The 23208-nt window shown below is 49.2% G+C and overlaps 1 protein-coding gene across 1 annotated transcript in view; it reads left to right on the top strand.

The window, feature by feature from the left end:
• Positions 1–14119: 14119 nt before the first annotated feature.
• Positions 14120–23208, top strand: part of POLR3E (RNA polymerase III subunit E) — a 282521-nt gene continuing 273432 nt past the window's right edge. The window contains exon 1 of the mRNA XM_056138937.1: positions 14120–14129. The gene's annotated coding sequence lies outside the window, so the exon portion shown is untranslated. The remainder of the gene's footprint in view (positions 14130–23208) is intronic.

Raw genomic sequence — 23208 nt, forward strand, 5'->3', positions numbered from 1 at the left:
AACCAGGAGTCACACCTAGGCCAGTTGTATGCAAGGCAAGCACCTTTCCTGTTGTACTATCTGTACTATCTTCATCACTTCTCTAAAACAAAAGCAGTTAAATCTGTCGTTTGGGAGGGAGAGGGGGGACAGGGTTATGGGTACTCAAGAGAAAAACCTATGTTCGTACATTCATACATTCTGGTTTTGGACCATAATGGTACATCCATTGCCTTTTCTGAAAAATGGAACTCTTCACAGAACAGAGGGTTTTCATGATACAAATGATTTTGCTGGTTTTGAGAATAAGCTTGGTGAGACCGCAAAGGGATGTTTTTGGAGGTTGCAGGGAAGGTATCTGAAGAACTTCACAGTCGAGCTGCCAAAGAAAACTTAAAAGTCTGCACATCAGCTCAGGCATGCAGTACACATAAGTCAAAACTTTGCAAAAGCATCTGTCTATAATCAAAAATTTGCAAACTAATAAACTTTCGGTTCAGGATGACCCTTGCTCTTTTCCATGTGGGTCTCAGAATGACCCTTGCCTTTTTCCATGTGGGTCTCAGAATGACCCTTGCCCTTTTCCAGGTGGGTTTCAGAATGACCCTTGCCCTTTTCCAGGTGGGTTTCAGAATGACCCTTGCCCTTTTCCAGGTGGGTTTCCAAATGACCCTTGCCCTTTTCCAGGTGGGTTTCAGAATGACCCTTGCCTTTTTCCATGTGGGTTTCCAAATGACCCTTGCCCTTTTCCAGGTGGGTTTCAGAATGACCCTTGCCCTTTTCCTGGTGGGTTTCAGAATGACCCTTGCCCTTTTCCATGTGGGTTTCAGAATGACCCTTGCCCTTTTCCTGGTGGGTTTCAGAAAGACCCTTGCCCTTTTCCATGTGGGTTTCAGAATGACCCTTGCCCTTTTCCTGGTGGGTTTCAGAATGACCCTTGCCCTTTTCCATGTGGGTTTCCAAATGACCCTTGCCTTTTTCCATGTGGGTCTCAGAATGACCCTTGCCTTTTTTCATGTGGGGTTCAGGATGACCCTTGCGCTTTTCCATGTGGGGTTCAGGATGACCCTTGCCCTTTTCCATGTGGGCATAGTCTTCCATCCAGAATGCGTCTGAGGTTGAGGAGGTCGAGGAGGATGTGCTCTCCTGGGTGTGCTTTGTCATGGTCCAGTACGGAGAAGGGGCCCTCACGTCTTTCCTGTCACCTCTGTGAATCATATCAGAGTTGATGTCTTCTACGCGGATAGTTTTGGTCTCCTTTTTATAGTCATGCCATTCACTGGAGATGGACACGGTTCTCCCTACGGACGAACGCCCGCTTGACCGACGGCTTAGAGAAGGCCTCGGTTTTTTATCTAAAACTTTCTTTTCATTGTCATCACCGATTGTCGAATCCTCTGCCTGTTTTCTTGTCTTTTTTTTGCTGAAATGAAAAGAGGAGAGAGTGAAATGGACTCACAGCAATCATTCATGTAGAGTCTGCTGTTGCTCAGGAAAGAGGACAACAGGGGCTGGAGTGATAGCACAGCGGAGAGGGCGTTTGCCTTGCACACAGCTGACCCGGGTTCAATTCCCAGCATCCCATATGGTCCCCCAAGCACCACCAGGAGTAATTCCTGAGCATTGCCGGGTGTGACCCAAAAAGCAAAAAAAAAAAAAAAAAAGAGAACAGTACTAGTCCCTTTAAATTATTCCCATCCTAGAATATAAATCAAATATTGTCTTATTTTTTATAAGGGCTGGAGCGATAGCACAGCGGGTAGGGCGTTCGCCTTACAAGCGGCCAACATGGCCGACCCGAGTTCAATTCCTCCGCCCCTCGCGGAGAGCCCCGCAAGCTACCGAGAGTATTCGATATGCCAGACACAGTAACAACAAAGTCTCCAATGGAGACGTTACTGGGCCCGCTTGAGCAAATCGATGATCAACGGGAGGGCCTTTACTTTACTTTTTATAAGGAACTTTTATATGTAGTCTTGGCCCAAATAACTTACTGAAGAGTAAGTAGAATAGTAGCACACTTTAATCGGGGCATTGATTTCACACCACCTACGTTGACATGTTCAACCACACCATCTCCATGAAACGTTTTCTGGGCCGTGTGGGGTCAGAAATAACAGACTGTATAAACTTTCAGGGGAGTCAGGAAACTGGCCTCAGACATCATCAATGTGAGTTATTGGACCCCATATGGTCCCCCAAGCTCACCAGGAGCAAGCCCTAAGCATCACCAGGTATAACCCCAAAACAAAAGTTTTAGGGAACCAGAGAGAGTTCCGCAAGCCGAAATGTGTGATTTGCATGGTAGGATCCTGGTTTCAGCCCCGGCACTGTATGATCTCCCCAAGCACCTCCAGGAATAGCCCCGTGAACACCCTTGAATTGGTCAAAAAAAAAATCGTAAGAGGGACTGGAGCGATAGCACAGCAGGTACGGTGTTTGCCTTGCACGCAGCCAACCTGGGTTTGATCCCCAGCATCCCATATGGTCCCCTGAGCACTGCCAGGAGTAATTCCTGAGTGCAGAACCAGGAGTAGCCCCTGTGCATCGCTGGGTGTACCCAATAAGAAAAAAAAAAAAAGCGAAAGTGGGTTGAAGAGTTACTACGAAATGGTGTCTCATGAGGGAATGGTGCCATCCAGCACAAGGCGGCAAGTTGAGAGTCGAGGGTAGGACGGGCAGGAGTGGGCAGGAGAGGACAGTGGGGTTAAAGTGGGGTTTGCTGCCATGGTAAAGGCTCCCACAGGCTTGACTGTTAATGGGGAGGATCCAGGAGAAGCCATACAGGCAGGAGACAAATGAAGAACTAGGTACTGAAAGGTTCACTTGGAAAAGGCATACCACAGGGTCTGTAGAGTTTCCCTCCAGGGATTAGTTGGGTTTTTTATTGTTCTGTTTCATTCCCCATGATTCAAATTGCTGATGACAGTTTTGATCGATCATTGTTCCCATTCTAAACCCCTACCAGCGTCAACATCCCTCCACCAATGACCAACAATTCCCTCTTCTCCCCACCCAGCCTCCTCAGCAAGTTCATTTTTAAAAGTTTGCTTTTTAGGGGCTGGAGCATATAGTAGGGCCAATCCCCAGCATCCTGTATGGTCCCCTGAGTAGGGATTCCTGAATACATAGCCAGAAGTGACCCCAAAACAACAAAAAAATTAAAACATAAAAAAACCTCATTTTGGGGATGGAGCAATAGCACAGTGGGTAGGGTGTTTGCTATGCACGCGGCCAACCTGGGTTCAATTCCCAGGATCCCAGATGGTCCCCCAAGCACCACCAGGTCTAATTCCTGAGTACAGAGCCAGGAGCAACCCCTGAGCATCGCTAGTTGTGACCCAAAATGCAAAAAATAAAGAAGATTAAAAAAAAAATTAATTAAAAAAAACTCATTTTTAAAATTATGCTTACACTGGTGTTGACTCTGGTGAATTTGATGGACACATCCACTTCCCTGAAGACCCATGTTGTCCCATGTTACCTGTCACCTATCTTGGACCCCGCCCCTGTTGTTTATTTTTATATTTTGCTCTTTTAACTCCAGATTTAAGGCTCTAGTCTTTCTCACATCTGCCTTGTTTTAGATCCTGCAAACTGTTCTTTTCAAAAGGATTCAGAAACCCACTAAATTCTCCTTGTGTTTCCACCTGTATTACACACCTCCCCTTCCTACCAAAGACCACTGGTTGATTGCTGCATTAAAATAAGACCCTATGCATGAAGTTGGCATCCATTTGGTCTCCAGAGTACCACCCCACCCGGAGTAACTCTTGATCATCGCCAGACATGGTCCCCCAAACCAAAATAAATATACCAAGGCCCTGTACCTCATAGACCCCAGGAATTCTATAGCATAACAAAGTTTCCTAAAAGAAACTGCTTACCGTGTTCCTGGAAATTTGGTCTCAGGGATTAAATTAGATATTTCCTTCCATTCTTGGGGAATTTCAATAAAGTTTTGGTAAACCTTGATCTGCAGCACTGTTCCTATGGTGATACGTTGCAAAAGCTTAAAAAATTCTCGAAGAGTATATCCTAACACATTGGTATGGCCAACACTAATCAGAACATCACCTGAACAGAAAAAAAAAAGATAGTAATCCATAAAATTAATTGTTTCAAGGGATCATTTCTGGCTTTATTGAGAGGTTTCATTTTTATGGGTACATATTACTGCTCCACTTTGAACCCAAACCAGGCCTTACTAATAAAAATGGTCACCTCCAAGGCAAGTGTCCTTCACATCATGAAGAATAAGTTTAAGAGGTTTCTGTAGGTAAAAGGGGGGGGGGGGGGGACATCCCAGGGGTGCTTACTCAGGAGGCTCAGGGGCCACTCCTTGAACTTAGGCAGGGTCCCATGCTGAGGCCCTGTAACACTGCGACTCATCCAGACCACGCCTGGCAATGCTGTATGGACATTTTTCAGTCATGGTGTGAGAGATCAATCCAGGTTCTTTCATACTTTACTCCCTATGCTGTCTCTCTCTGGTCTGCAAGGGGGGTTCTTTTTTGTTTGTTTTTGTTTTGGGCTGCAGAACCGGGACATGACCCCAAAACAAAAAGAGCCACCACCAGGTGTGGCCCCACCAAAAAACAACCACAAAAAACTCTCATCTGGGCCAATCAACCATTTGGATTCTGAAAATGTGTTTCACATCAAATGAATAGCTCTACCGAAGAAACCACCGTCTCCCCTAAGTTGGTGAATAAACCACCAACTTTCTAGAATTTCCACCAGGTAACTTCCGTGCCCGTCACAAGTGAGCAGAACAAGTCTTTCATTGGTTTTGTTTTGCTTTGTTTGGGGGGCACATCGGACAGTACTCAGGGCTTACTCCTGGCTCTGCACTGAGGGTTCACTCTTGGCGCTTAAGTCTTTCATTTCAATGTTCTCTCCTTGTATTAGTTGAGGAGATAATTCTGCATGAGTCACTGGACAGTTACCGTGTTTTAGATAAGCTTAAGATGGGGCCAGAGCGGTAACATAGCAGGTAGGGTATTTGCCTTGCACATGGCCGACCTGGGTTTGATTCCCGACATTCCATATTGTTCCCCAAGCACACTGCCAGGAGTATTTCCTGAGTGCAGAGCAAAAAAAAAAAAAAGAACACAGATAAGTTTAAGATCTAAGATGTAGTGAGTTCCTAGCAACCCAAGGTGGCCAGGTCTCCTTCAAGGACGTGCTGGACAGGGAGAGAATCGTGGTCAACCACAGTGCTTCTACCACCTGCCACAGGGGGGACAAAAATCCCCTGGTGACAGTAAGTCTCTGAGATCCCAAATTGGAAATTAAACCAGTTTACTCACTTGCATCACCTGACAGAGCAAAGGCATGGATGGACCATCTAGGTCCATCTAGGTACAGCCCTGGACAGGCCATGTGGACTCTTGAGCCTGAAGCAAAGGGGGCAGAGGAGTGACAGGAGCGCAAGGCATCCAAGGGTGCTTACGTGCCCTCTGTGCTCTTGTCATTTCCCAAGTCTGGTTCTCCAGACTTGGTGCCAATCTCAATATCCTAAATTAGGGGCTGGTGAGGGCTGGAGCAACAGCACAGCGGGTAGGGCGTTTGCCTTGCACGCAGGTGACCCGGGTTCAATTCCCGGTATCCCATATGGTCCCCTGAGCACCGCCAGGAGTAATTCCTGAGTGTATGAGCCAGGAGTAACCCCTGTGCATCACCATGTGTGACCCAAAAAGCAAGCAAATAAATAAATAAGGGGCCGGAGCAATAGAACAGTGGGTAGGGCATTTGCCTTGCATACTGCTGATCCACGTTCAATCCCAGGCATCCCATATGGTCCACCCACGCACTGCCAGGAGTGCAGAGCCAGGAGTAACCCCTGAGCATTGCCAGATATGATCCCCCCAAAAAATAAAAAAAAAATCCTAAATTAAGTGCCTTACCAAGATGGTTTTCTGGATGTGATAAAGAACCCTGACTGCTTCCAAGGGCGTTCAGCAAAAGAGGAAGGAAATAGCAAAGGAATTTTCTTGTAGAGCAGGATCGCATTGGGTAAGGCCTGAAATCTTCCGCTTTTTCTAACCCTAACATCCTGCCAAACGGTAGTGGGACTTACTAGCTGACACCAGGTGCGGTGACGCCAATGAAGTTGCAAAGGCTGGAGGAAGCGAGTCCACATGACACCACATATCTGTCCTGCCATAAATCTGAAACCAAGGACTCAGGAATTGCACAGTACCTAAGGAAACCCCCGAGGACACATGTCCTTAGTGCTGGGGCCTCTCTGAAGCCAAAGTTCCTGGGGCTGAGGAAGATAAGACTGACAAGGGTGGAGAGAATCTTCTATTTTGGTTCCTGGGGAGATAATGTACAGCAGGTCCAGCTCATGCCTCGTGCGTGACCAACTCTGATTCGAGCTCTGGCACTATATAAAGTCTCAGAGCCCCACCGGGAGGGATCCCTGAGAACAGCCAGAAAAGGACCCTGAGCACCAATGACTATGGCCCCCAAACCCTTAAATAACAGAAGTAGGCAGGGAAAAGGAAGGTTCAAAGAGCTGGAGCCCATTCCTTGGATATCCAAGGCTTGCTGGGTCAAACCTTAAGACCCAGGGCTGGAGCGATAGCACAGCGGAAGGGGGTTTGCCTTGCACATGGCCAACCCGGGCTTGATTCCCAGTACCCCAGATGGTCCCACGAGCACCATCAGGAATTCCTGAGTGCATGAGCCAGGAGTAACCCCTGTGCATCACCAGGTGTGACCCAAAAAGCAAAAAAAAAAAAAACCTTAAGACCCTCATCATTGGAGAAGGTCCCTCTCAACAAAGAAGGTGACTGGACCCTACCATGGGTCTGAAGCTACGTTAGAATGAAACAGGGCTTCTCCCAGCCATGATAGACTGCGGTGTGAGACAGCTGTTCATCCTGTGGAGGTTAATTAACAACAGTCACAGGCTGAGTTTGCCCACTGTTAAAAGGAGCGTTTATGGCTGACGGCTATGGTTTGGCATTCTGCTTAATTACATGGTGAAAGGGGCGCTTCTGTCAAGAAAGCAGAAACAAGCAGCTTAATTCCCTGACCGCTCTGGCTATAAACCAACCTGTCTGTGCCTGATTGTGCCTACTCTGGCGATGGGTATTAACATTGCCCTTCATAAAGACGTGCCATTTGGTACTTCTCATTAACCAACCTCATTACATCTATTTTTTTCAATTTTAATGAGCTGTAGGAACCACAATGTATAAACTGTCTCAAGTCATTATCTGAAAGCAACTTTGCAGCAGCTAAGCCACTACTGAAGATTTTATTTCTGTTTTGTTCCATCTCTTCCAATGAGGCTGTTAAACTACATAAATTCTTTGCAGTGAAGACAACATCGATTTTTTGGGGGGGAGGGGTTGGGTCACACCCAGCTATGCTCAGGGGCTACTCCTGGCTCGGCACTCAGGAATTACTCCTGGCGGTGCTTGGAGGACCATACAGGATGTCAGGAATTGAACTCAGGTCGGCCGCGTGAAAGGCAAATGCCCTACCCGCTGTACTATCACTCCGGCCCCACATCGATGTTTTTGTTTTCTTTATGTTTTTTGTTTTTGGGTCACACCTGGTGATGCTCAGAGGTTACTCCTGGCTCTGCATTCAGTACTTAACTCCTGGCAGTGCACAGGAGACTATATGGGATGTGGGGGTCAAACCTGCTATACTATCTCTCTTGCCAGGTGTAGACCCAAAACTAAAAAAAAGAAACAAAAGAAAAGAACCTCCTCAGTGAAGAACCTCACAGAAGAGAAAGTTCAGACTTGCTTCCCAACTGGTGATTGAAATGGGTAATCAGAATTATAAACCTGTGGCTTAATCTCCATCATTTTTTATTAAGGAGAAAAGACAAGAATCTAAGAAAATCGACTGCCAGTATTTCAACAGTATTATGCTTTTCTTTTTTCCCTTATTTTTTTGTTCTTTCTTTTGGTTTTTGGGCCACACAGGCTCAGAGGACCATATGGGGTACTGGGGATCGAACCTGGGTCAGCCGTGTGTAAGGCAAGTGCCCTCTATACTATCACTCTGACTTGGCACAGTAGTTTAAAAAGGGCTCACAAAACTCTCTTCCAAGCCCCACAACATCGACAAAGGTGGTGGCATCCCAATGTAGAGGTAAAATAACTGTGGGCCTGCAAGATTACCTGAATTCAGACCATCTAACACAGATTCTTTCTTTTTTTTTAATTTTTCCTTTGAGTGGTGATGGGATAGAACCTCATACATGCAAGGCTCTACCACTGAGCCACCAAATGCTTTTCTCTCAGGCACCCTCCTTCCCCCACAGTGCTCAGCATCACAGGAGCCTCAGAGGAGACAGGTTCTGGGGAATCCCAACTTGAATGCCCTTTTTTCTGGAGGGGGTCACACCCAGGGGTGCTCCTGGCTCTGTGCTCAGGAATTATGCCTGGCAGTGGTTGGGGGACCATATGGAATGCGGGTATCGAACCTGGGTCGGCTGTGTACAAGGCAAACGCCCTACCCACTGTGCTATCGCTCCATCCCACCCAACTTGAATAGAAGGTAGTTTGTGCACCCAAAGAGAAGAGTAGGGCAGTGCTGATACTTCCTGTGCTCCAGATTCTGCACAAAGAAGGTTCAGACTGCTCCCCTGCCCCCAACTTGCTGTGACAGAGGCCAAGTGAAGACTTAATTATCTCTCAGGGCCGGAGAGGTAGTCCAGCTTGCCTTGCACACAGCTGACCCGGATTTGATCCTTGGCAGGTCCTATGGGTCCACCAGGAGTGATCTCTGAGTGCAGAGCCAGAAGTAAGCCCTGAGCACACCAGGTGTGGGCCCAAAACAAACCCAAAAAAGGACTTAATATCTCATTCTCTATCCGCCAGTGCAGAACCAACCTAAGGTTATTAGCACGTGAAATGAGCTATTCTGTGTAAGTGCTAAGATCGAGGTCACATTTTCCCTGGGTTGGTAGCATACCTATGAGATGGGTGGGACCCTGGAGAAGAAACTCATTGCCAGGTGTGACCAGCCAACCCACAAACAAAAAAGTGGGGAGATGATCCTGCTAGCTTCCTTCTAGAGGGTTCTGGTAAAATCCATCGAATAAACATCATGATAACTGAGGCTTCTTTGCAAAGTCAGTGGCTGGCTGGCTCAGAGGAAGTGCTTGAACTATCTATCTATCTATCCTCATTGGTTTGTGGGAGGTTGTTTTATTAAATCACCATGAGATTCACAGTTACAAAGTTGTTCATGATTGGGTTTCAATCATACAATGTTTCAACACCGTCCGTCCCTTCACCAGTGTTTATTTCCCATCACCAATGTCCACTCCCTGTCCCCAATCTGCCTTTATAGCAGGCATTCTCTCTCTCTCTCTCTCTTTCTCTCCTGTCTCTCTCTCCCTCCCTCCCCCCTTTTCTCTCTCCCTCTCTCTCTCCCTCTCTCTCCCTCCCTCTCCCTCTCTCTCTCTCCTTTTGTGCATTATTGTTCGCAGTGCAGGTCATCACGTCTATCCCTTTACCTCCTTTCAGCCCTCAGTTCTTGTCCAGAGTGAGCATTTCCAACCATCATTGTCATCAGTGGTCCTTTCTCTATCCTAACTTCCGTCTCCAGCCCCCTCCCCACCCCTATCACAATTTGTGGCAAGCTTCCAGCCCTGGGCCAGTCTCTCTGCTGTCCTTGGGTATCATCACTGCTAAGGCCGGAGGGAGGCAGGGAAAGGGCGGCCACCTGGCTTGAGCTTTCCATCCCTGGCCGCGGCGCCCTTGCTGAGGAGGTGGATGATCTGGAGGTAGGGCCCGTTCTGGACAATGATCAGCCCGAGCCCCAGGCGGCCCACAGTCAGCTTGGTGTGCAGGGTTGTGCTCAAGTTGTGAACAAATGGCTTGACATCTTGGGCGAGTTGTTTGTCTAGAAGAAAGAGAAGAAATTCCTTCAGTGGGGGCTGGAGCGAGAGTATAGTAGGTAGGACATTTGCCTTGCATACCACTAACCCGGGTTCGATCCCCAGCATCCCATATGGTCCCCTGAGCACTGCCAGGAGTAATTTCTGAGTGCAGAGTCAGGAGGAACCCCTGTGCATCGCCAGGTGTGACCACCCCAAAATAAGAAAAAAAAAAAAAGAAATTGCTTCAGTCCTTCATCTCGACCCAAGCTAGACCATCACTCAAACCATCAGCAGCCCTGGGCTTCTCAGGCCAGACCACTGGGCAGTGACTCATCTGGGTGGCTCAGTTTCCTGTCAGGTAAATGAGGAGAATCAGAGCAACCTCCTGGCATCAGAAGTAAATCTGACCGTAACTGGGTTGGGGCCTTCCTCCCCCGGAGTATTACCTCCGTGTCGGATGTTATTACCCCTTCACCGTGTGCCTGGGAACAAGTGCTTCACAGACCTTCCAGCCAGGGTGAAGGAGAAACTTAAAAAAATTATGTAGGGGCTGGAGCAATAGCACGGCGGGTAGGGTGTTTGCCTTGCATGCGGCCGACCCGGGGTTCTATTCCCAGCATCCCATATGGTCCCCTGAGCACTGCCAGGAGTAATTCCTGAGTGCATGAGCCAGGAGTAACCCCTGTGCATTGCCGGGTATGACTCAAAATGCAAAAACAAACAAACAAACAAAAAACCCAATTACGTAAAGATCTGAGGGGAAACTTGCATGAAATCTGAGGGCGGAGACCCCAGTCTGGAGACTGAGTTCTCCTGTGAGGAGGGTACACTGGCCATCACAGAAGAATTAAGCTTGAGTTAAGATCTAAAGGACCCAACGAGATGGAAAGGAAATGGTTAAAGCAAAGGTTAATCGAAAATGGTTAAGTTGGCTTAAATTGCACGAAGGTTTTGAGGCAGGAAAGCATAGGAAGGAGACCAGCAGGGGGCAGAGAGGAGCTGCGAGACCCTTGTCCTGAGGAGATTCGGCAGGTTTGCTTCAGTGACAATGCGGAGAAATCAGTGAGCGTGTCACATGTGCAGTTTTGCCTTTTTAAAAAATCAACCTGATGGTCATGGAGAGCATCATGCTAAGTGAAATGAGTCAGAAAGAGGGGGACATAGATAGAATGAATGCACTCATTTGTGGAATATAAAATAAAATAATATGAGACTGACACCCAAGGACAGTAGAGACAATGGCCAGGAGTATTGCTCCATGGTGGTTGGAAGTCTGCCTCATAAGCTGGGGGGGAAGGCAGCTGGAACAGAGAAGGGCTCACAAAGTCAATGGCGGTTGGAGGGATCGTTCGGGATGGGAGATGTGTGCTGAAAGTAGACCAAGGACCAAACGTGATAACCTCTCGGTATCTGTATTGCAAACCATAATGCCCCAAAGTGGAGAGAGAGTATGGGGGAAATTGTCTGCCATGGAGGTAGGGGGAGGGGTGGGATGGGGGATACAGGGACATTGGTGGTAGAAAATGTGCACTGGTGGAGGGATGGGTGTTCGATCATTGTATGACAGAATCTCAAACATGAACGCTTTGTAACTGTATCTCACGGTGATTCAATAAAGAAAAAACTTACTGAGCCATAGTAACATAGTATAGGTGTAGAGCACTGGTTGCACGCGACTGAACTGGGTTCGATCCCCACATCCCAGAGGGTCCCTCGAGACCAACCAGGAGTGATCCCTAACCCCAGAGCCAGGAGTAAGCCTTGAGCACAGTCAGGTGTGGCCCGCAAACAAATTAAAAAAAAAATCAAAGCACCTTGGAGGCTATGTGGAATGTAGATTTGGGGGGTGGGGGGTGGTGCACTGCCACCCCGCACGCATGCACTGTGGAAACGGAGCTGAGGGGGGGAAGCTCTGGAGGAAACGGCCACAATGGGTAAAGGAAGGGGCTGAAACGTGCTCCACAGTGGCGGGCTCGCAAGGGGAAGGTTCCCAAGGCTCAAGAATAGCTTCAAGCCAGTTCCCAAGAGGCAGCTTCTTGGAAAAGGAAGTTTCTGGAGAGAAACTTCAGAGCAAGTGATCAACATTTCTTGGTCACCACTTTTCCTTAAGGACAAGTATTTTTCCAGTCCCAGCAATGGGTTCATGGCCATCTGCTGCAAATGTGTCCCCACTCTCACCCAGGCCTCGAAGGGCAGACACACTCTTTCCTCCCTCCCTCCCTGCCCCCACCTCCCTCTCTCTCATAAAATAATCCAATTGAAAGAAATTCTGCCTTCGGAGATTCCTCAGGATGGTGGGAGAAATCTGGAGAAGCTTCATTTCTTGCCTAAGCCTCCCTGAACACACTCAAAGTCTCCTTTTAAGCAGAAAAGTGAACGGACCATGCGTTAATCCAGGCCATCATATCTGTCCGGAGGGGAAAGGGTGTTGCCCCATTCGCCCTCTCTTCTCTGGAAAGAAGGATGGCGGCCGCCTGGGAGCCTTGTGGACAGCAGGTATGAGCCGGGGGTGTGGGGGCGACTAAAACCTCATGGGAAGGGGGGCGTTCTGGTCCGTCCTTCACGCCCTACCGAGGTCACCAGTCACCCCCCACGAGCGGCTCTCCAGCACGGCCACGGCCCCAGAAGCACAAGGACTTAATGCAGAACCCGGCAGCTTGGAGCAGAAAAGTGAACGGACTATGCATTAATCCAGGCCATCATGTCTGCCCAGAGGGGAAAGGGTGTTGCCCCAGTCGCCCTCTCCTCTCTGGAAAGAAAGATGGCGGCTGCATGGGAGCCTCGTCTCCAGCACGGCCACGACTCCAGAGCACAGAAACCAATTTCTTAACTATCTGACTTTCAGTAGAAATACTTCCAGGGTCATTTAATTCTTGAACCCAGCTGTAGAAAGCAAATCACTTCACAATGCTTTTTCAGCATGTCTGATTTGGGGGGGGGGGTAAACTCTAAATAATAGTGGTGAATCTTTTATTGAAACAATGAATCTAATCAAAGCAGATAGAGTGTTAACTAGAATTCATCTGCCCCACAGGGACTGGGAGGGGTGGGGGGTGGAGTTTTATTGGGGTTCTTCATGGTAAAAAATAAGTATTGGTAAAGGGAAATGTGTTTGATATTTGCATGACTGAGACCTAAACCTGAAAGCTTTGTAACCTTTCCCACAGTGATTCAATAAATAAATTAATTAAAAATAAAAAAATAAAATAAAAACGTTCTTGTTTGTAAACTGAAAAAAAAAAAACAAAGTCTCCTTTTAGGTGGGGTGTGCACTGTTCCACCTCAGCTAGCAAATTCTTTTTTTGGAGGGGGGCACACCTGGCGATGCTCAGGGCTTACTCCTGGATCTGCACTCAGGATTCACTCCTGGTGGTGCTCAGGAAACCATATGGGATGCCAGGGATCGAACCCGGGTTTGCCGCATACCTGCAAGGCAGGCACCCTCCCCCTATACTTTAAAATTTTTTTTAATTTATCTTGCTTGGGTTTGGAGTCATTCCCAGTGATGCTCAAAGGTTACTCCTGGCTCTGCACTCAGGAATATTTCCTGGTGGTGATGGGGGACCATATGGGATACTGGGGATTGAACTTGTCCGATATACTATATCTCTCCAGCCCCCCTCAACTTGCAAATGAAATGTGCGCGTGAAATATAGTCCAGTAGGAAGCCCAGTCTCAGAACACAGCAGGTTATATGAGAGAAACCAGATGTGAGAAGGGCTCTGGTCTAGAGATGCTTTTTTTTTTTAACGACAATCTCCAAGGGAAAAGGGCAAAACCATAAAACAAATATGCCAGGGTGTCAGGGGCTGGGCTTGGAGGGGGGTTGGCTGCAAAGCTGCAGCACAAGATGACTGGAAATGGGGTGGGGGGGAGGTGGGTTGGGCAGGAGGTGGAACACCATGATTGTGGTGATGGAGAAGCGTGGGTAGACGTTTGTCAAAACTCTACAAAGGGGGTGGCGTTATATAAATCATAATTTATATCTTAACTATAGCTTCAATCTGACTGTGTGGAAATGAGGCTTTGGGGAAACAAGAGATGGTCCAGCCAGTGTCCAAGCTAAATTGCGTAACGCACCCCCAGTTTACACCCTGGCCCCCAGGACATCGCTCTCTCCCCATTCCCGCTTACCGCTTCTGATTCGGTAAGCTCGCTCCACGGCTCCGGGAGGGCTGGCGGCTCCGGGGGCAGGGGATGGGGGTGTCCCGGGTTAAAATTTGGAGTTACCCAACCTCCAACGGCTTGGAATGGTCCAGCAGCCCGCGCTCTGTGGGCTCACGCCGGGCCGCTCCTCGGGATGGCCGCGAGGGGGCGCTGTGGAGGCGCTTTTCCAGAGACGCAGCGCGGAAAAGGAGAATGGGTGGAAAATCCCGGGGTACCGCAGCGTCCGCGGTTCCAAACCCGATGCCCGACTCACTGCCAGTTTCAATTCCTGCCGAGCTACCGAAATGGTGAGGGTGGAGGAGGCAGAGAGGAGGCGTCTGAAAGGTGTGGAACATCTGCAGAGAAAGTCTCGCTGGCCAAGAGCAGAGATTCCCTGGCAGCTCCTGATAATATATTTTAAAACAATTTTTTTTGGGGGGGAGGGTCACGCCAGCGATGCTTAGGGGTTACTTCCGGTTCTGCACTCAGGGACTACTCCTGACGGTGCTTGAGGGACCATATAGGATGCCAAGACCCAAACCGGGGTCAGCCGCGAGGACTGTGAAGTGTCCTACTGGCTGTACTATCTCTCCAGCCCCTGATAATGGTATTTTTAAATATTGTTCGCTGGCAGCTCCAGCTGCTCTGTGGCTGTTTTGACTAAGAAGGGCAAGGGTGGTCTGAGAAATTTCTTTTTAAATAAGTCATGCTTAGAAAGGAATTAATTGCTCCATTTTTTTTTTCCAAAATAGCCCTTCCTCCCACACATGCATTCATTCATACAACAAATAACCCGCGCTTTGGTTTCTGCTCGTGCTGGAATCACAACAGTAGATGAAGATGCTGTCCTTTTGAAATATAGATTAAAACAAACAAACAAACAAAAAAACCAAACCCAACAGGGACCAGAGTTGATAGTCCAGCGGGTAAAGCATTTGCCTTGCACACTGCTGACTGGGGTTCTTCCCCCACATCCCATGTGATCCCCCCAAGACTGCAGGAGTGAATCCTGAGCTCAGAGCCAGGAGGATGCCCTGAGCATCACAGGGTGTGGTCCCAAAACAAAAACAAACAAAAACAACCAACAGATGAAGTAGATGCGTTTAGAAAAATGTAAGTTAAGGATGGGGAAAGATTTAAAAAAAGAAAAAAGTAAGTTATCCAGAACAAATCTAGAAGAAGTAGACATCAACATAAAGGACTACTGGACTACTGTCCTCCCGTTGTTCATCGATTTGCTCAAGCAGGCCCAGTAACATCTCCATTTTTTTTGAGACTTGTTGTTACTGTGTTTGGCATATTGAATACGTCACGGTAGCTTGCCAGGCCTTGCCGTGTGGGCAAGATACTCTCAGTAGCTTGCCAGGCTTTGCTGTGCGGGCAAGATACTCTCGGTAGCTTGCCGGGCTGTCCGAGAGGGGCGGAAGAATCGAACCTGGCTCGACCGGGCTGGCTGCGCGCAAGGCAAACGCCCTACCGCTGTACTACCACTCCAGCCCATCAACATAAAGACATAACAAAAAGTTTATTCCGCTGTCAACCCTACGCTGGTGAACCTGAGAAATTAATACCCTGCCCAAACACTTCCTTGCCTTCAACCTGAGGAAATCCCGCCCATAAGTTGTGCAGATTCCCACAGTGTACCTGGGCAGGTCCCAGTTCATTCAGCTATTCCTTACACTCCACCCTGACGACTAAGCAAGTTTCTTTCTTTCTATTTTTTCTTTTTCTTTTCTTTTCTTTCTTTTTTGTTTTGTTTTTGTTTTGTTGGGCTGGAGCGATAGCACAGCGGTAGGGCGTTTGCCTTGCGCGCAGCCTGCCCGGCCAAGTGGGGTTCAAGTCCTCCGCCCCTCTCGGACAGCCCGGCAAGCTACCGAGAGTATCTTGCCCGCACAGCAAAGCCTGGCAAGCTACCCGTGACGTATTCAATATGCCAAACACAGTAACAAGTCTCAAAATGGAGATGTTACTGGGCCTGCTCGAGCAAGTCGATGAACAACAGGAGGACAGTGTTTGTTGTTTGTGGTTTTTTTGTTTGGCTTTTTGGGTCACACCCGGCAACGCTCAGGATTACTCCTGGCTCTGCACTCAGGAATTATTCCTAGTGATGCTTAAGGGGCCATATGGGATGCCGGGGATTGAACCCGACTCAGCCAAGTGCAAGACAAATGCCCTACCTGCTGTCCTATCACTCCAACCTCCTAAGCAGGTTTCTTATTGGACGAATCCTGTCCCATAAAGGCTAATGCTGAGGGACGCGAAAGTGGCCGTCCTGATCCAGAGACTCTCCACCTCAAGGGGCCTTTTGCAGGTGGCTTCTTAGGATAGACTGCTTGCTTCCTCCTCCAAACAGTCTGGCGAGGCATCTGCCCAGACACCAAATGAATGCTAACATAGATGCATCCTTCCCTCCACTTTCCCATTAGAATAAAGCATCGGAAGGTCTGTGCAGGGTGCAGGCCGGTGCCTAGCCTGGGTGTAGTCTCCTTCCGCCTTCCCGGGATGAACACTCAGGCGGGTGGAAGCCCAGATCACCTTGACGGGGGGCTGCATGATTGGTACCAGGCTCTGCTGTCCAGACTGGCCTCCAAGGTGGAAGGCCTAAGTCCCCTCCTTCCTGTTGCACAGACCATCATCTGGCTGGGCTGCCCAGTGGTCAGAATCTGGTCTGTGCAGGCTGAGGAAACGGGCCTCCTCCATCCCTGCTTCCCAGCTCCAGAGGATCCACCAGCTCCCCCTGCTCTCCCAGGCTCTGGCCCTGCCCCTCCCCTACAGGTGCGGGCACTCAGAGTCCTCCCCGACAAGCCCCCTGCAGGAGACCCTGCAGGAGACCCCCCAATGCACAACAGCGCATGCCAGGGATGGTCAATGGGAGGAAGGGATTTGGGAGCTAGATGACTCACTGCCCAGTGGGGTAATGTCGTCAATAATGATGACGGCCCCTCCCTTCCTTTCACCCCCATTCAGGAGTAGTTGGATACAAGGAAATATTCATTTTGTTCCTTTTCTTGTTGATTGTTTGTTTGGGGGCCACACCTGGCAGTCTTGGGGCTTATTTCTGGCTCTGCACTCAGGGATCACTCCTGGAAGGGTCTGGGAGAACTTTGGGGTTGTCAGAGATTAAACCCGTGTCATCTGTCCACAAGGCAAGTTCCTATTCTCTTTCTCTTTCTCTCTAGTCCCAGTTTTGTTCGATCTCACACTGGTAGGAAAATGCAAGGGTAAATCAGGGGGAGGAACTCTGCTGGTAGATTTCTGTCCAGACACCAAATGAATTCTGGCATAAATGCATGCGTGTATGAAATATAACGTATCAGAAAGTTTTGGTCCTTTGCCAATAAACCAGCAAGCAGGCACTAAAAGTAGTAACTCAGAAGGAGGCTGGCACTGAGGGGGCAAGAAGGAATGCTTGACAACCCCCCTCTCCCCCCATATTGCCCTACTCTCCTTGCCTTATTTCGACAGCAAGCGAACAAATAGAACAGTCACTCCCTGAGAAGTTCATGATACCCAAGAGCTCCAACTCAATTGTTCTGGCCCTCCCAGCATCACAGTCCGAGGGGGCTGCAGAGAGCGAGCAGACCTTCGGGGTGGGGGGCGACAGGGTGTGTGTGAAGGGAATAGTGAGAGTGTGGCAGGCTGGAGTCTGTCCACCAAACCTCCAAGTCTCCCCCAGGAACCATGAAAGTGCCTCTCTCAGGACGTCAAGGGGCAAAGGGGGCTGGCAAGGAGTCCGGGTGCGTGGGGGCAAAGGCCGTCTTGGGATGCCCCATTCCCCTTCAGGACAGGAAGCACCTAGTTCAGGGGTGCTCCCTGGCTGAAGAGCAGTCTCACTCCACCTCAACCCCACCCCTGGGGCAGTCAGCGCCCCATGCTGAGCCACCCAGGGAACAAGAGATTTAACATTTTCCTCAAAGTCACATCGACCTGGTCCCACCCTCCCAGCTTCAGTGCCTCCCCCAGGGCTGCCCGCGTCACCTGTCCCTGCTCCTAGCCACGCTGTCCCCGGGTCCAATTCTGCCTCTCTCATGCTCCCTGCCCTGGGAGTGGCTCCTGAGAACTCTCCTTGATCCGCTTCCTCACACTGTTCGGTGAAGCTCTAGTCTCCCAGGAAGCACCAAGGAAACCGATGGTAGGTACCTGAAAACCAGACCAAGAGCCGGACTGAAGCCATGACAGTCCGCAGCTAACATTCAGTTTTGACTAGGCCTAAGTTTCTGTTTCGCAGAAACTGAACTTGTAATTTCTGGTAAGGAATTGCTAGATCATCTGACTGGTCATGAGGGATCACTATGTCCATTTTTTGGAACAACCACAAACTGACTGTTATCAAATGTTGACTAATAGTTGCTTGATCACTGCTATCATAGTGCTCACTCGACCTTGGAACCTATATAAACTGCTTGCTTAGAGGTCATGGTCGCTACCAAGAAACCATTTGGTGGGTGAGATAGTTGACCCCAGTTAACTGGAATAAAACTCCTTTGCACTTGCATTACTGTCTCTCTGACTCTGTGTCCGTTCACGCCGAGACCCAAAAACCCAGATACAACACTCAGTCCCTGCCAAGGGGATCCGACGGTACCAACCATCAACCTGTCCATGGAGCTCCTTTGATTGCTCCGATCCCAGAAAGCCCAGGTGGGCACCACTCCAACCCTCTTTTGTTCTGTATGGTCACCTGCCCTCCCCCAGAGGCCAGCGTGTTCTTTCCACTTGGCTCTCCAGAGAAGAGCAGGAGCACTGTCCCCTGCACAGCTGCCCCGGGGCTCTCATCGGATGCCAGGTCTGCTCGCCAAGGCTCCCCATCAATCACCATAAAGCACGCTGGATTCATAGCCCCTTAACAGCCACGGGAGGGCTACTTAGGACTCCTGGCTGTGAGCACAGATCCCTCCCTGGGGCCTGCTCTGTGCTTCTGCGTCCCCGGGGGCCTGAAGGAGCCTCGTGGCTCATCCTTTTTCTGAATGGAAAAGTCCTGGCTCTTGGCTTAGTCTGGGGTAAGAGGCTGAGACTCTTCGAGCCAGAGAGGTGGGGAGATGGGGAAAGAGGCGGGGGTGTGGGGGGAGTGATGGAGTGACGGGGCTCCCACGTTCAAGTCAGTGGCAGGAAGGGGTCTAGATGATTCTGGGTTCTTTTTGTTCTATCACCCATTTCCCAGCCCCAAGGGCTTGTCTTTGCACAAACCAAGATTGAAATGGAGAGAAGGGAATTGAACTGACTCCTAGATGAGAGAGAGAGAGACAGAGAGAGAGAAGAGAGAGAGGAGAGAGAGAGAAAGAGAGAGGAGAGAAAAGAGAGAGAGAGAGAGAGAGAGAGAGAGATTTGGAACTTTAAAACACCAAGAATGAGATGTGGGGCTAAAAACTGGATTTAATAGTATATCTGTGAAAGAGAGCATCTGGGGTCGAAGTGATAATACAGCAGGTAGGGTGCTTGCCTTGCACGGGGCCAACAAGGGCTTGATCCCCATCATCCGATATAGTCCCCAGAGCCTGCCAGGAGTGATTCCTGAGTGCAGTAACCCCTAAGCACCACCAGCTGTACCCCACAACAAAAACTAAAACAAACAAAAAAGGAGTATTTGGCCTCTGCCAACTCAATCCTGTTTGATATAAAAAGGGGAAGAATAGGTGACTATAATTTCTACTGATGTGTAACCATTCTTCTAATTAAAAATAGGTATTCAGTGGCCAGAGAGATAGAAGAGCAGATAAGGTGTTGCTTTGCACGTGACCAACCCAGGTTCGGTCCCTGGCATCCCATATGATTCTCCAAGCACTGCAAGGAATTATCACTGAGGGCGTGGTCTCAAAACAAAACAAAACAAAAACTGACAACAGAATAGTGAGTAGTTTTTCTGCAGTGATAGGATATCTGTCTGTATGCCTGGAATATATAAATCAGCTGTGTCAATTTCTGTGGCAGAGGGGAAAAATGATATAATAGTAGCAACAAAAATAATCCCTCCCTGCCCCCCAGAGACTGAGGTCTGGACCGGAAAGTCTTTAGGCTAGCAATCAAACCTTCCCTTATCCAGGCTCTGTGGGGACACCCATCACTTCTGCAAGGCCATTGCATTTGGTGGAATCTGAAACTTGCTGAGTTTTGTGGACATTTAGAGACTCCAAAAATAGAGATAGATGTCACTCTTCTTAGGTCTTTCAAGAGCTGACCTTGGTGGCATTTAAGAAGAAAATGTCTCATCTTCTGCTTGCTGCATGGGGTACACTCCCCCAAAGAAAGACCTGGATCCAAAAATCAAGGTTAATGGGAGCCATGAAAGAAAAGAAAACCTCCTTCAGATATCACAATCACAGATGGATAGATTATCTGTATTGCTAACAAAGTATGTCCATTTTTTTCTTCTTCCAGTTTTCTAAGCCCCAATCCTCATTTCTAGAAACCAATCATCACCAAATAGCTGGGGACTCAAGCCAAAACTTTAGGAGTCCCCTCTTGGAATTCCTCCCTCATTATCAGCAAGTCATTCCTTCTGCTGACAAAACATCTCTCTCTGGCCATGTCCCACATCTTCACTACTGTCACCCTCACTGGAACCATATTTCTCCTAGCTTCTGGATTCCTTTGCCTCCTAACTGTTCTGGCCATCTTGCCCAGATGACCTTTCCAGCGGAGTCTGTCTCTCTACAGAGGACACAGTCACTCCCCAGCCCAAACCCTTCAGTGCCTCCTTGCTGCATGGAGAACAAATTCTCACCTCTATTGCCCAGAGCTCCCAAAGCCTGGCACAGAACCTCAACCTTCCCTCTCTGAAGTGGCCTAACAAAGATCAACATGCCTGACTCAAGTCCCCATTTCTTTTTTTATTTTTTGCTTTTGGGTCACACCCAAGTTGCACAGAGATTACTCCTGGCTCATGCACACAGGAATTTCAGGAATCACTCCTGGCGGTGCTCGGGGAACCATATGGGATGCTGGGAATCTAACCGGGGTCAGCCGTGTGCAAGGCAAATGCCCTACCGGTTGTGCTATGGCTCCAGCTCCCATGTCTCCATTTTTAAGGCCTGGCGGCAGGCCGACACTCCCCTTCTAAAACACTCAGCTGAGCCCAGGCAACTCCATCATGCCCACCCCCCAGCTCCTAGAACTGCCTTGGGCACCCCTGCCTTTCTGATTTGGCCCAGCAAGACACATACTCTATGCCTTTGTCTTCCAAATTCCTAGAACTGGCCATACTCTTCCGTTCTGGCATAGGCTAAAATGATTTCATCCTCATCTTATCATCTCTATATGATCGGCTTAGAATATTTCATAGTTGATCCAAGTTACTATGTGCATTTCCTCTCCTTTTTTTTGTTTTATTCTTTTTTTATTCTTTTTCTTATTTTTTTTTTATTAGTGAAACACCATGAGGTACAGTTATAGACTTATAAATTTTTGTGCTTGGGTTTCAGTTATACAATGATCAAGTACCCATCCCTCCACCAGTGCCCATCCTCCACCACCACAGGTCCCAGCATCCCCACCACCCCTCATACCCCCCATCCCACCCTGCCTCTGTGGCAGGGTATTCCCCCTTGTTTTCTCTCTCTTCTTTTGGGTACTGTGTACCCAAAAGGAAGCTCAGATAGAGAAGAGAGCACCAAATAAAGGGTGTTGTGAGGACCCTCCCAGGGTGGGAGAAGCATGCTAAAAGTAGTCTATAGACCAAACATGATTGCCACTCAATGCCTCTCTTGCAAAACACAGTTCCTCTCCTTTTTATGTGATAGCTTAGAATAGTCTATATACAATTTACTTTCACCTCAAAATTGGGGATATATCTCCTGCTCACCCTCTCCCAGGATTAATGTATAGAAAGCAGAAGTTTCCAGGCCTCAAGCAGCCCAGATAGACAGTGTTCCTTAGGGGCTGGAGTGATAGCACAGTGGGTAGGGCATTTGCCTTGCACAGGGCTGACCCAGGTTCAATTCCCAGCGTTCCATATGGTCCCCGGAGTAACTCCTACGCATTGCAGGGTGTACCCCAAAAAGAAAAAAAAAGTGTTCCTTAAAAAGCGCAGGCCTCTGCTGTCTCAGCGACACCGTGCACTCACTGTCTCTCTCAGAAAACTGGCTTTGCTCTTTTGTTCTTGCTAAGAGCTCAGGAAATTCTTTCAGCCCCTCCAGCTAAGACCCAGGGGGCCCCAGTGCAAACACCTCCTTCTAGCCCTTCACTCTCCACCTCTCCACTGTCCAGACCCTCATCCAGTTCCTGCACTGACCAATCTTTTCCTTGCCCCGATGCCCAGCGTTCTTAGCTGAGTCTCAACAAATCTGCCTGGGTCAGAGTTCTCCCATCCTGGGGTCTCCAGGTAACCTACTGAAGGAGATCAAGTACCGGTGTGCCCCAACCCCCTTTGATGACCCCCGCTTCAGTCATGGATCAATGCCTGAGGTTATTTTGAAGCTGTTTTGTCCCCAGTCCTTTTTCTTTGAATTGTCTTGGAACCACACCTGGCAGTTCTGGTGGGCCTTGGGGGCCATATGCGCTGTCAGGGATGGAGCCCAGGAGACTGGAACCCGGGTCTTCCCCACTGTACTATGTCTATGGGGACAGGGGTCCCCCACGTTCACTCCAGGTCCCCCTGCCTGACGCTTGGTGGGAGCCGGGGGCTTATTTCTGAAAAACAATTCTGGGGCTGGTAGCCAGGCAAGGGGCAACAGGAGAGAAAGGGGCAGGGCTGGGAGTGACAGGGTGTGTGTGTGTGTGTGTGTGTGTGTGTTGAGGGTGGTATTGGGGTGCAAGGGGGTAAGAGGCTTCCGCTTGCAGTAGGACGAGGGTGTGTGTGTGTGCGCGCACGTGTGTGTGTTCAGGGAGGTGTTGGGGTGCAGGGGCTAAGCAGCTCCCGCCTGCAGCGGGACGAGTGTGTGTGTGTGTGTGTGTGTGTGTGTGTGTGTGTTGAAGGAGGTATTGGGGTGGAAGCGGGTAAGAGGCTCCTGCTTGCAGTAGGACGAGGGTGTGTGTGTGTGTGTGTGTTGAGGGTGGTGTTGGGGTGCAAGGGGGTAAGAGGCTTCCGCTTGCAGTAGGACGAGGGTGTGTGTGTGTGTGTGCGCGCACGTGTGTGTGTGTTCAGGGAGGTGTTGGGGTGCAGCGGGACGAGTGTGTGTGTGTGTGTGTGTGCGCGCGCGCGCGCGCGTTCAGGGAGGTGTTGGGGTGCAGGGGGCTAAGCGGCTCCGGCCTGCGGAGGGACGAGGGCGCCCCCAGCATATCCCGGCTGA

The sequence above is a fragment of the Sorex fumeus genome, unplaced genomic scaffold (assembly GCF_029834395.1).
Source record: "Sorex fumeus unplaced genomic scaffold, SorFum_2.1 ptg000130l, whole genome shotgun sequence".
Lineage (NCBI taxonomy): Eukaryota > Metazoa > Chordata > Mammalia > Eulipotyphla > Soricidae > Sorex > Sorex fumeus.